The sequence below is a fragment of the Aedes aegypti genome, chromosome 2 (assembly GCF_002204515.2).
Source record: "Aedes aegypti strain LVP_AGWG chromosome 2, AaegL5.0 Primary Assembly, whole genome shotgun sequence".
In the NCBI taxonomy this organism is placed as follows: domain Eukaryota; kingdom Metazoa; phylum Arthropoda; class Insecta; order Diptera; family Culicidae; genus Aedes; species Aedes aegypti.
In genome coordinates this window covers 172,488,124-172,502,713 of record NC_035108.1, presented here as the reverse complement: position 1 = coordinate 172,502,713, position 14,590 = coordinate 172,488,124, and the positions used below count along the sequence as shown (strand labels likewise).

Below are 14,590 nucleotides of genomic sequence, written 5' to 3'. Positions count from 1 at the left end.
AAATCACGAGTCTTCATCTCTTTTCATTTCTCACTTTTTCTTTGTTTCCATCTGTTTCAGAGTTAATAACAATTAGAATATTATAAGTTCGCTGAACTGCCAATTTCAACTTTAGTCAAAACAAATAGGACGCGTGCTAACCACACACTTAGATGGAAGTACTGGAGGACGAGAGCATTTTCGTACAGACGTATGACAAAATATGGAAATACTCGACATATACGATGGATGCTTATGTACAACTACAATCGTCGTTGCACCAATGTAGTTTAGAGATGTTACGTATTATTGCCACTATTTTTGTAGGTCTTTTATTTTTATACGAATAAAACGAAACGATTTAATTATCGGGTGACAATATTTTGATTCAAAAAGAAATGCATTTATTGACTGGATGGTAAGTCTGTATCGTTTCACGTCAAGGTGAGTAAGCCTCTAAAAACAAATCCAATGGAAAAAGTATCGCTTCGCAACAAAAAAAAAAAAAAACATTAACACGCATATAAATAAGATAATAATAAGCTCTAGACTACCCTGTTTGTAATTTTTCATCATTCCGCTGCAAATAACTGCTTTCTAATAGTTTCTGCTTTTTATTTCGATCACGCGATATTAAAAAAAAACTTGCTTAACTAATAATGCCATCAAAATAAAAAAAAACATGTTCACATTCAATTGGTATGCGAAAAGAGAATTTTACTATAGCTTCATAAAAAATATTAAACTTACACTTATTCCTTACTCAACTAAACACAATAAGGTATGTATTAGAGTTACTGTGCACGTGCTGTATCCTTAGGTGCAGGAGCCTCATTGCTTGCAAGCGCACGGGCGCGCTGTACATTGTGAGACCTTTTTTGGTGCGCCTCATTTTTCTTGTGTCTCACTGCGGTCTCATGCGCTCCTTCACATGTGCTGTTTAAAAGTCAGCGCAATAATTGAAGTGAAGACAATATTTTTCAACGAGGATAGAAAAGGTAATTCTTGGATCGCTAGTCTTCGACCATATCATGTAGACCATCTAGACACCTGCATAATAAGGCGTAAATAGTTGTAGAGGTTCTTCGTTACTAAGCAGTTGTTTCACAACTTGGATACCGATGGCGAGCCGTAGCGCCGAGCAGCGCATGAGACGAGTCTCCCCGAGAGCACATCACGTAGCGCGTGCTTTTAGAATTTTTGTGAGCCTCCGTCCAGCGCAGCACACTAGGATTCCGATGAGCTGAGAGACGGTTTGGTGGGAGACTCGTCAGTACATTTTTGTGCTCCTGAGAAATATGTAACTCTAGTATGTATAAAACCAGCACGGATCATGGTTAAGATGTTAGAAGTGCATCAGTGTACTGCTTTATTGCTTTAGGTAGTTTTCAAAAACTTCCAAGAGCAGAGAGAATTCGTGTACGCACAGCACGAAGGTACGATGCGCACTGACATATTAGTGTTCATTATTTGAAGGGACGTTCCCTTTTTTGTATGACTTTCAATATTCTAAGAGACTATCTAACATTCTACATATGAGCAATTCTCGCTAAAACCAGGCCGCCATCGGCACCCATCGTTAGAATTCCAATTTTATGTCACTGATCGCTAGTACTAGCGTTAGCGTAGTCACGGTATACTTCGTAGATTGGATACTATCAACATTTATGATTATTTTTAATAATCTCATTCGTACTGCTTCCAGGAACAAGGCCGGGGTGTAAAACTTGATCCAGTCCTAAACAAGAATATTAAAAACATAAATATCGCTACTCCTGGCAACGCCCATCTTTACCGTAACTGATAGGGGAAGGAAATGTTGATGTAGCACTTACATAACGAGAGGCCTCCGACTCAGCGACACCCTCGTCATAAGTGCCACGGAGTTGGGTCATCAGAATTCGCCTGAAAAAACAGCGATGGACCCAGGGCATTTGTTGTTCAATCAAATGGGAAGTTATTTATTACTTACTTATGAATAATTTTGTTTCGAGTGGTACTAATAGATTAAACGACTTTTTTCTGCTCAGTAGTAAGATTAAAGCGGAAACGATCCCTTTAGGGTCATCGTATTGTTGCGAAATTATTTTAAGAATTATATATATAAAAAAAAACTACTGTCCGTTTATAAAGTATTGAATATTGATAGAACTAAACCAAAGCAATCACGGTGCTGCGCGTTTTAACTAAAATACGCATTGTATCATATGCGTAGTGTTGCTAAGAAAAAAAAAAGAAGAAAAGCAAAAACGGTAACAAATTTAAGAAAAAAAAGCACGCGAGCAACTTTATTTTAGACAAATTAGTCCATCACTTTACAACTCTTGCGTCCATAGAGACTTCTAAACAATTCTATATTACTTGTTTTAACTAATTATGATTCGTGGTTTTCGGCTAACCAGCCCAATAGAAGTTTAACAAGTAGCGAAAAACTAAACATTACCTATACTTTGCAATTGGTTTAAATGGACAAATTGATGTGAAGTTTGCGAAAAAGTTACACGTCTTCTCGGTGAGAATGCGCTCTCGGGCTAGACATTGGATATAAATAGGAAGCGTTGTGTTTGGATGGGCATCTAATTCTTCCGAAAGAGGTGCGCTTTGCGAAAAAAGGATCACGTGATTATTGAGCTGAAATCGAATTCAGGTTAACTTCTGCGTCCATGAGTCCTCTCGTGGCGTAGGGGTTACGCGCCCTATCTAGAGAACAGGGAGTCGTGTGTTCTATTCTCGCCGAGAAGCCGTGTAACTTTTTCGCAAACTTCACATCAATTTTTCCATTCAATCCAATTGCAAAATATATGTAATGTTTAGTTTTTCGGTCAATTCTATATCAGATAATAAAACAAAATTATAGCACTGCTTATTTACCGGGCGTTCTGCTATTCACTATTTTCCACTTTATCCATTATTTTCACTTCACTATACATAAGGGGCCTTCCTTAGCCGAGTGGTTAGAGTCTGCGGCTATAAAGCAAAGCCATGCTGAAGGTGTCTGGGTTCGATTCCCGGTCGGTCCAGGGTCTTTTCATAATGGAAATTTCCTTGACCTCCCAGGGCATAGAGTATCATTGTACTTTTACCACACGATTATACAAATGCGATAATGGCAACTTAGGTAAAGAAAGTTCTCAGTTAATAACTGTGGAAGTGCTCATAAGAACACTAAGCTGAGTAGTCGGCTCTGTCCCAGTGGGGACGTTAATGCCAAGAAGAAGAAGCAGATATTTTGAAATTAGTGCCGGGTGGCATGGCACCACCAGCCGAATTTAAAATAACGCGATACCGAGAAAAACCGTGACAGGAAATTCAAAAAGCTGCCATCCGTGCGCATGGCTTGCTACGGTTTCGAAAATAACTCTAACATGAAGTGTCATACTAATACTTTATGCACGAATACTTTTACTTTACTGATTAAACAAAACTATGTTATTTCGTTTAGTAACTTGAAGGTCTCGCACTATCAAAGTTACCTGCATCATCAAAATCATCAACTACACCACAATGCCCCCCTACACGCTTACATTGACCCCTTAATTCCTACAACAATTTTGAAATAAGATTGATGCTGGTTAATCTTTCATTACCTTTGATTTAATATACAAAGTTAATTTCTAATCTAAAAAGATTTACTTAACTGGAGTGAGCAAACTTTTATATTTTAGTGTTAAACTGTAACAATTATGCATCTAAATAAACCTATGTTTGGTTTTTTGTCAATTATTTCAAATTTTGTGGTCTAATACGGTGGATTTATATTGGTAGGGGAATTTTCCGAATGTTGTTATTTGTTCGAGTAATTGAGAGAGTTTCTGTTGTGGTTTCTTTCTGTTTTAAACATTTATTAATGTGTCTGAGTGGGTTAACCGATTGTATGACATTCCCCAGAACGCCATTCCCCAGAAATCCATTCCTCAGAATGGGACATTCCACAGAAAACCATTCCCCAGAATGGGACATTCCCCAGAAAAAAATAACAAGAGATCTTTAAGGTGTTCAAATCCAGGAAAATGGTAAATAGTAAATAGTGAATGCATCTAACTGGAAAATTCGAGGAAAACCATAATTTTCATAGGTAAAACATTTTCGTATTGTTTTTTTTTTTTATTTTTAACGGTAGGACTTTCGGTTTGTTGCAGTCTTTCATTTATTGAATGGAGAATCTTTATATCAAAAATTCTTCAAAATTAACCACCTATGGTCGGAAATGTAATTCGAACCATTTGGAAGATTTTTATATTTTTTGACGATTTTCTCGTCGAAAAAGTTATTATTTAGCGTGACGTAATATGTGTACAATCCCTAATTATTTAGACAATAAACCTAGGAAGAACAGCATATGTTCAAAAGAAGGGAGAATATGCCATAAAAGCCGAAATTAATTAATTTACTTTGTGACATATTACACTACACCAATCTCCCTTTGAAAGTACAATTAGAAAGAACAGCCAATTTTAAAAGAAGGAAGAATAACTTTGAAAACAAAAAAACAATAGCTTGGATCAAGTTTGATCATAAAACACAGTATGGCATATGTAGGAACAGCTTATGTTAAACGGTTGAGCTACTTTTCCTCGAATGTTGGTTTCCCAAATGTCGTTTTCCCGAACGCCAGTTCCCAGAATGCCAGTGCCCCGAACAACCCGTTTCCCCGAATAGCCTAGTTTCCGAAAAGTTTTTAGCTCTTATAATTATCATAACTTTTGTGTTTCGAGGTGGTAATGAACCGGTCATCTAATATGCACCCTTCTTTACTTTTACTTGATTGGCGGTTCTTTCGAGTTTCACCATCATTGGCATTTTTGGCAAGATATATTTAGTCGAGGATGACGTTCAAATCTATATTATCTTCTTCTTTTCATTGTTAATTATTCATTCTAGTTCAGCACCCAGTCCTTAAAGACTATTCTTGCACCTGTTTGAATTGCATCCCTATTCGGGGAAACGGGTCATTCGGCGAGGTGGCATTCAGGGAAATGATATTCAGGGAAACGACAGTAGCACAATTATGAAATTAATTAAGAAACAATTAAGAAAATTTTTAAACAGCATTTTCCTCCTAAGATTATGGTTGGGTCTGCCGATGAACCACTTAGCCACAAAACCACCTCTTTCCCCCTTCGTGATGTTTTGACCGTACAAACTTTTTGAAATTTGAATGCCCCCTTCTTCCATAGAAGACCAAGTGATTTATGGACGGCAGCTTAGATGGTTTGCCTGAGAAAAAGGAAGCAAACACTCGCCGTTCAAAAGATTTTTTAACTCAATTCCGATTTGATTCGCTTGAGATCCATAATAATGAATTTGACAAAATAATATTTTGGGTGAATTGACGTCTGTGTCCGGAATTCGAAGCTTCTGGGAATTCAGTAGGTACATTTTTTAACGTCAAAAAAACTAAACTACCATTTTGTCCACTCTTTACAAACGTATAAAACCCATTCTGGGGAATGTCCTATTCTGGGGAATGGTTTTCTGGGGAATGTCCCATTCTGGGGAACGTCCTACAACCGGTTAACCATAACTTCAGAACTCTCGAAAATATTCATAATTTTGATGAAACTCGTAAAATATTCTTAATTTTGTTTCACGGTGATTTTTTTTTTCGACAAGGGATACGTATTTTAAGAACTTTTACACTTTGAAAGTTTCAAATTATTATGTCTGAGAAAATATTATTTCTTCAATTTGAAGGTTTGTTTCCCATATAAAATTCAAGACACCCCAATTCTGCAAAAATATCTGTGGTACACGAAAGTTCAACAATGACCGTGGTTTGGACGGCATGTGTATAAGATTGTTAAAAACTTGATTGCGTCATCTAGGTAAAGATGAGTTGAAGCCACTTCTAAAATTTCAAGAACACAAATTCTAAAGAACAAAACAGTGATCTTAAATGAAAATTCGATATATTAGTCGCAACCATCGATTTCTTATTTCCGATTTTTCATCAAAGTGGTCTATGGACGACTTTTAGAACTTAACAAATGATGATATCTATTTTAGTTCAAAAGTTATTGATGTTTTTGTGATAAAAATCATTTGTTTTACAAGGCATTTTATATGAGTTACAAAAATAACACATCTGTAATATTTTGATATAATATACCAATTTATTTTGTCTTTTGAATGCCCTCAAAAAGCAACAATAACTCCCAAACGGAAGGAGATAGCGAGTTTCTTCACTCACCAAATTACGATTTTTTCAAAGCTCTAAAAGTTTTTCATAGACTACTTTGATGAGATATTTGAATTGAAAACGCTAAAGCCAGAAAACCAGTTTTGTTCGGACCACCCTATGTCACCGTAGGAAAAAAGTTTTGAATACATTAATTTAACAAATACAAAAAACTTTTTTTGGCAAAGTTGCTTGAAATTGAATGGTGGCGTGCGCGTGGGCGGCTGCATTTTTAAGTTTGTGTTACGTTTACCTCGTTCCGCTTTTTTTTTTCGTTCCGGCTTGTGACAAGTAGATTTGGCGGATGGTGCTATGCCACGTGCAAATATCCTGTGGGAATATGTTTTTCAAAGTGATAAGTGTGTTTTTTTCTCAAATATTAGCGGAGTATTGTTTTACTCTTCTTCGATTTGCTTGCGTTTTACTCGAGAGTACTCTGTGTTAGCTCCAGCAATCGAATTCGTTCCGCGCAGCTCGTTTCTCCGGTGTGTGTTAAACGTGTTGATACTAAAATTGTATGTGGTTCGTGGATGATCGATTCGGGATGGATTATAAGCTACAGTTGTTTTTGTCGATTTTTCCTGCGGTGCGTGCATTTTGATAAGCAGAAATTTACGGCTCACGTTATTGTTCAGGAGTGACGGATAGCAGTTTTGAAAAATGAATTGGGTGAGTTTGTTCTGATCAGCAACGCATGATCACAATGCGTAAATATTAACCATTTGTTGGCCAGAAGTTTACCGAACGTATCCTATGACACTACCCTTTCCATCAAAATTCCACAACATCCCGTAACACTTATGAGAGGTCGTAGAGTTTTCTGCATCTTTCTTAAGTAGGTGTTCAATCAATCATCCTTTCCTATTCCCCAGCTTTCGCAAGGACGTGACCAGGACACTCTCTCGGCTATTGAAGGATGCGTCAATCTTGTCTAAGAGTAAGATATTAGTCCCAAATTGCTGACTTTGGTAACGGACGGGAAGGAGGCAACCCTCATACAATGGTCTAGGACTGTACCACCTACGAATTTGTGCGAAATGCTCAATGCTAAGTTGCTTGAAAATGAATGGTCTACAAGTTTGCTGAAGCAAGTATAGTATAATTTCTTCAAATAAGAAAGTTAGTTACACAATTTCTGTGAAAATGTGGTCCACCCTTATTTTCAATTACATCAAACAAAGGACTTAACTAATACAAACAACTTTGTAGAAGATCATTTTTGTCTAATGTTTCATTCTAAAGCTCAAAATGCAAGTGTTCCGCGGAGCACGATATGAAAACCGCTGCCTTATAGGATAAACTAATTTTTAATGTCCATTTAATATTTATTATTTAGTTTTCTAATTCTCAGATTACCATTTTTGGTAGGAATACAGAAATACGTCAAATTGTACATCTATATTCATATATAGTTTTAAACGGAATATCCAATTTTTGTATCAAGGTTACTTCTGCAATCATTAGTTTTATATCGACCGTATATTCACATTATATACAAAAAGCTTATGAAAATCATTGAAGACATTTAAAACAGTAGCGCGGGTAGTGGTCAATCCCACTACCCGCGCTACTGTTTTAAATGTCTTCAATATAGGTAGGATATTTCCTACGTACAAAACATCTGGGTACCTTAAAACGGGGGTAACTTTGATAGTGCGTTACCCACAACATACTAAACGAAATATCATAATTTCTGTTAATCGGTTAAGCAAAACGAATTCAAAACTAAAGAATATTACTATGACATTTCACGTAAGAGCTATTTTCATTTGAATCGAGAACATTTGAGGCTTTATATACGAATATCAAAAAATGACATGATTTTAGCGAAACGCTTACAAACAATCTGTTCTACAATCACTATTTGATGTAGTTTTGAATAGTTGGTCACTTATCTTTAATAGCCTGGTTATCATAGAACTTGAATATGGTCTCAAATCTCTTAGCGAAAAGCATTTTCATAAACTGGGATCATTATTGTAATCTAAGTCAGAAATTTCCATATAACGTTAAACACGTAGTGGTATGCAATGCCCTATAAATGTTCCGTAATTCATTCAATTTTGTTCCATTATCAAAGTTACCCCAATACAGAAAACCGACTTTCGATTATATGAAAAATTATATATCCATTGAAAATAAATCTTCTGACAATCTATCAACTACAATCGATAGCTAGGATGCCAGTACTTGTTTTAAAAATATAAATAATAATAATTCTTCGAAACAGCATGCACACATATTCAAGTTTTCTTCGAAAAAACTATCAAAGTTACCCCGTTTTACGGTACACAGAAAAAAAATTCAATGTGATGTAAACTAAAGTCTACTGTTAAAAAAAATCAAGTTCTTGTGTTGTAACAGCATCACGTAAACTTAAATGAATATACATTCAATTTTCAACTAAATACGCTTCAATATTCGTGTAAATTTAAAGTGAAATTGAAAAATAATGGATTGGTCGTTGAGTTTAAGGTTTATTTTAATGCTCCAAATATGTGCATGAAAATAAACTCAAATTCACAACATATTTTTAGCTGTGTAGGACTGTCAAATAATTGTCCTATCCATGATTCAACACAAAGTGACAGCATTTCCACCGAAATGCTACAATGCAGATGCCAGATGTATACATGGAACCACGATACTTGCTATGTCTGAACCAGAAGATTATAAAAATCGAATGTACATCGGATTTTTTCTCGCTAAAGATCAGTATTTGGTCAATATTTTCATAATCGAAAGCTTTTAAAATATTAAGTGTTTGAAAAATAATATATTATATTATTTTTCAAACACTTTGTATGGGGTGAAATGGGTCGAAAAACGAAGTTTTTATGAGTTTTTGTATAAAAAAACTAAAAGTGAAAATGAATTATGAAATAATAATCTAAATACTGAAATCTAGCGAGAAAAAAACCCGATGTACATTCAATTTTTATTATCGTCTGGTTAAGACAAACCGTGCGATATTATTGAACTTGAATGAATCTAATATATTCTTTCGCAGAGTTTGAATGCATGGTCTAAACTTTCAAAAAATCCTTGACTCAAAATATTCTATCGTTGAAAAATTGAAGAACAAGTTTTAATATTTAATAGAAAAAGCTACAAGGCGGATGACCCATCAGATAGAGTATGAGAATACATTACGTGCCCCATAGCTTTTGAGATACTTGATTCGTTCATTGAACATTATCATTATCTGTTAAGTTTCGCAGATTAAGAACAAATCTGTCAAATGTCGAGTGTTCGACACTGAAGAAATCTGTAAGTCGCAGACAAAATACGCCTATCTATCAAAATAAGCAACATATTAAAGTTTGAAGGTATTTGCTCGCCTAGCTATTGATTTTTAGTATTTTATTTTTTCTTTTGCAAAAGTGAAGTGAAGTGTTAAAGTTCAATTAGTAGTTTTTTTTCTTGAATATACTCTAATAATCTCTTCCATAAATTAATAAAGTGTAGTGAATAAATATACGTTCTTAACATCAAATTTTAAAACTGAGATAACTCAAAATTTATAGCTGTAGATTATAAAATCATTTCCAGAAATTACTTTCTTAGCATCTATTTTAGTATTTCTGGGAACATTTACTAAGACCACATTTTTCTCTACCTTACTCTATGTGATTTTAAAGCCATAATTGTGCATGATATGTTGTACACTATAAAAGATACCGTTTTAACGAATATCTATCGAACAAGATCTTGATTTATTGCATAATAAACAGAGTTTTAAAAGCTCATATAAATAGGACAGCGTTTTTATGGTGCGAAACAAAAACGTCATACCGTATTTCTTCATTTCATCACGTTAGGTAACTATAAGGATAAGGTGCTGTTCCACGCGCTCAGTTCAATGCCCTGATTGCTCGTTTAAACAATGTCCAAGTTTCAACAGATTCTCCATTTGCAGTCATTTAGCCCAATCACTTCAACCTGCTTGGAAACCACATACGACGACGACTCGATCTTGTTTCCGAGATCTTCTTGTCTGATGAGACGAAAACATCCCTCCCCGGGACACCATTAATTATTGCAAGCGGATGGATTAACCGATCGTTCCATCTTGAACCAGTTCTTCTAAATGCCAACAGGGTTTGTTCAACCGATTCCACAATTCTCAGAGTTGTTATTGTGCGTTAAAAATAAATTCCTGGCTACGTCGGATTGTGTTTTATTTCATCCTATTGAAGATTGTTCAGTCCGTCAAGTTCTTCAGCATTGAAATTAAATCGACAGGGCTAATATCGTGGCTCGTGAAATTCGCAATTGGAATTGATTGATGTCACGCTCGTTGGTTTAGGATTAATTGTACACCATTTTTTCAGAATAATTAATCAATTATTCGCCAATTTCACTTCACATCACGGGAGTGAACTTTCGCAAGAAAATATACGAACCACTTCATTAGATATGCGTAATGTTGGTCAGTAAACCACCAATTTGCGATCCATGCTCACACCCCCCAGATTCCATTCGTATCATCAGACAAAACGATTGGCATACATTCCTCTTCATCTTTTTTTTTGTGTTATCTGAATTACATGTATCCATTTTTGTGATACTCGACACCGACTGTCCCGCCGACGATCGTCGGTAACAAACAAACGACTCTCGCCTTCACCTGAGAGTAGGTAAATGAAATTGAAAGTAACTGCAAGAGAGTGATCGAAAAAATATAACAGCATGAATGCAAACGGTCGATCTCCTTTTCAGTCGATGCCTACAGTTGGTTTTTACGTCATCTCGAGCGCGCATACATCGAAAGGCAGTCCGGCCTCCTTCATCACGGATGGATTCTCTAAAGGCCTCAAGAATGTAGCGCTCTGCTGGACTGCGCTTGGAGAAGAAGTGGTTCGGTCTGTTTTGCCGACTTGTTGCAGGTGACACTGCTGCTATAAGATACCAACCCGAATGCTTCCATTTCATCACGGTCGAATTGCCTTTTGAGGAATTTGATGTTCTTATTCTAAACGATAACAACAGTTAAGGCCAGAATATGTTCGGAAAAATATACTTATCATTGAACTATTAGGCTTTTCATATAACTATAAAATCTGAACAATTTAAGTACTTTAGGCGCCTGATTCATTACAAAATCTATGTTTAGTTTTTGTCGACTCTTCAATATTTGCTAAACATACATACATTGTCATTTTGGTAATTACTGCAAGGTTTGTTGGTTTCTTTCGGAAAACAGTCTTCAACGGTTTCTTTTCTTTTAAAGTAGATTATAAGTCTTTTTCATTTACTACAGTGTGTTACAATGTACATTTTATTTTCTCTGGAGAATATGATGAAAAATAAGTGTGCTCGATTTTTATTTTTTGATTACTAACGGTACATACTAAATATTAATTTTTGAACTGTTTAGTGGATTACCAGTAGGTAAATTAAAATCGAATTTAGTACTGTACCATTGCACATTGGTCCACAGAACGAAATTAAGTGGAATAAATTAATAACTTGAAAAATATAAGAGATAGAGTTTTGGTGTCTTCTGAACATTTGTTTGTCTGGTCATGGCGCGTTATATGCAAAAGTGTCCTAAACGCCAAATTTCATAGCATTCGAAATTCGCTCTCAAACTTGTTTATTTCAAAAGATAGCGCAACAAAATGTTCTACAATATTGAAGATTATAGAAAATATGAAAACTTCGTAGAACATCATTTTTTCTATATCTGATAGTTTTAGACATATAGGTCACTTTAGAACTTTTTGATCAAAAATCGGTTTTTCCTCAATACTAACGAAAATATCAATTTTTCAAGCCTACTATGTTCTGAAGAGTTTTAGATATGAGCAAAATACACATTTTCTCTGAAGACATCATACCTCTAAAATTTTCATATGAAAAGATATAAGCGTTTTTGCAGTTTTTTCACCCACTTTTCTGAGCGTAACATTTCAAAATGGCGCAAGTGAAATCAAAAACTTTTCCCGTTACTTGAATAAGCATATCTTAAAGTGCATTTTAAGAAAATTTGGTGATAGTATATTTAAATGTGTTTTGAATTATCCCTTAATTTTACTTAGAAAACAGATTTTTCAACTTCTTGAGATTCTTATTCAATTACAGTCGAACAATTTTTAATACATAAATAAATAGTGAATCATTCTTGAGATGAACAAGTAGTTTAGTATTGGTATTTTTATTCACATCGTTAATAATTACAGAAATATTCGTTCTTTGCTATAAAATACCGTCAATGGAAGGAAAACTCGACGAATTCGAACAAATTTAAAAGAAGTCCTGCCAATATTTCACTAGATTAGACAATGCACGAGAAATGTGTATTTTGCACATATCTAAAACTCTTCAGAACATAGTAGGCCTGAAAAATTGATATTTACGTTAGTATTGAGGTAAAACCAGATTTTTGACCATAAAGTTCTAAAGTGGCCTATATCTCTAAAACTATCAGATATTGAAAAAAATGATGTTCTACGAAGTTTTCATATTTTCTATAATCTTTAATATTGTAGAACATTTTGTCGCGCTATCTTTTGAAATAAACAAGTTTGAGAGCGAATTTCGAATGCTATGAAATTTGGCGCTTAGGACACTTTTGCGTATAACGCGCCTTGACCAGACAAACAAATGTTTAGAAGACACCAAAACCCTATCTCTTATATTTTTCAAGTTATTAATTTATTCCCCTTAATTTCGTTCTGTGGACCAATGTGCATTGATTACGACTAGAGATTGTATCCTTTGACAGATACGCGTTTTTCTACCTTAACTGTAAGACCAATTTCAATGTCGTGCATTAGATTTGATTCGGTTTTCGTTAACGGAATCCCCACACAGAAAATTCGAAATAAGACCCCTGGTAGTGGACAGATACTTACCTAGGCATGAAACTGGACTGCACACTAAAGGTTCATTTATTATTTTAATGCTTAGAATTATTCAAACAAAAAATAACTACCAACTACGATGATGGTTATTACTGACAGAAAACATGTTGAATCTCGGTGAGACCTTTTTTTCAGAAGGCCTTTAACATTTTTTTTAATTCTTTAATAGTATTATTTCAAATATTACATTAATGTCTTGTATCTAGGTATTCTGTGTTCAACAACACTATCATCCTAACTTGGTAAAACTAAATTATGCTTTAATAACATTTTGTAACCAACATATTACATTTCATATGCCGCAGCAGTACAATTTTTTTACAGGTGAGTTGATTTCACCTACTCGTAAGATAAAAGACGCTGTTGATTAGCTTAACCAAACTTAACCTAAATTTATAACGCTAAAGAATCATTTAAAGGAAATTATTTTGAATCTTTTGCAGAACTTTCTCCCTGGTATTACAACAGCTAGTCCATAAAGGTATCGCATGGCTGGCCTGAAAATTTGTTTGAAAATCAAAAGCATGTCCTTAAGACAAAGTTTAGATTTTCTGTTAATAAATGAAAGAAATATTATAAATTTGCAACATTTGACCCTCTACGAAATTTTTAATGGTGGTCTTGAGTATGAACATGAGTATAAATGACCGTACAATTCGTAGTTGCTACACCGTGATTGACCAGAACAATCTAAGTTGCACAGGGAACTAGTGAATTTTGCTTGGGATTAGCTTACCATTCTCAATGTGCACAAATCGAGAGCTCAAACTTTAAAAGTCAATAACGGCGCCGGCCACGTCCTTACGGTCATCAGGGGGAAGGAATGTTAGTTAAACAACCGTTGTTGACTAGAGACCGAGTATACCTCTGCATCTCCACAGTTGTCATGGAAAGGATATTGGATTAGTGGGATAAGGTAAAGATCTGGAAGTCACCAATGGTTGGTGATGCAATCCATGATATAACGTCTTCACGTCTAATCGGATTCACGATATAATTCGATAATCGCTTTGTACGTCGTGATCAATAGATCAAACACTAATAACGATCCGCGGCGCTTTTTAATTTCACCACGCGGACGACGCGTGATATGTTTGATCCTGTTTTCTTCGCCCGCTCCCGCAGAAGCAAGCGTCAAGGTCGAAGGATCAAACACAACTAACGGATCGCGAAATTTTTTCACTTTCACTTGACCAACGCGACATGTTATCCCTTTGAAATTCTTTCACGAACTTATACCTGATAAGGGTTCTCTTTAATAATTATTTACGTACTTTTCCAGTGAATTCTCTAACGCCTTTAACAGTTTTCACTAATTTCCTCCGGGGATTCCCACGGAAAATCATTTCTAGGATTAGTAGTTATTATTTAACATATGTTTCCTAAAGTTTCTTTACGTTCCTTACCATGCAATTTTTCGAAGAATCTGTATTAAATTGCTTAAAAGAATGTCTTAAAGAATTCCGAATTTTTAAAATGTCTGCATGAAGGTGAACTACGTACAAAATTCCAATTGTTAGTTTAAAATATCTTTCAGTTATTCGTTAACTATTTGGTTGGGGAT

General features: G+C 35.1%; 1 protein-coding gene across 10 annotated transcripts in view; it reads left to right on the top strand.

The window, feature by feature from the left end:
* Positions 1 to 14,590, top strand: part of LOC5575057 (collectin-10) — a 188,147-nt gene that overhangs the window by 124,215 nt on the left and 49,342 nt on the right. For 7 of the 10 annotated variants that reach the window (XR_002500167.1, XR_002500168.1, XR_002500166.1 and 4 more), the window contains one exon: positions 61 to 352. The exons of the other annotated variants lie outside the window; for them this stretch is intronic. The gene's annotated coding sequence lies outside the window, so the exon portion shown is untranslated. Of the gene's footprint in view, positions 1 to 60; positions 353 to 14,590 lie in introns of those variants that run through there. 10 annotated transcript variants of the gene reach the window in all.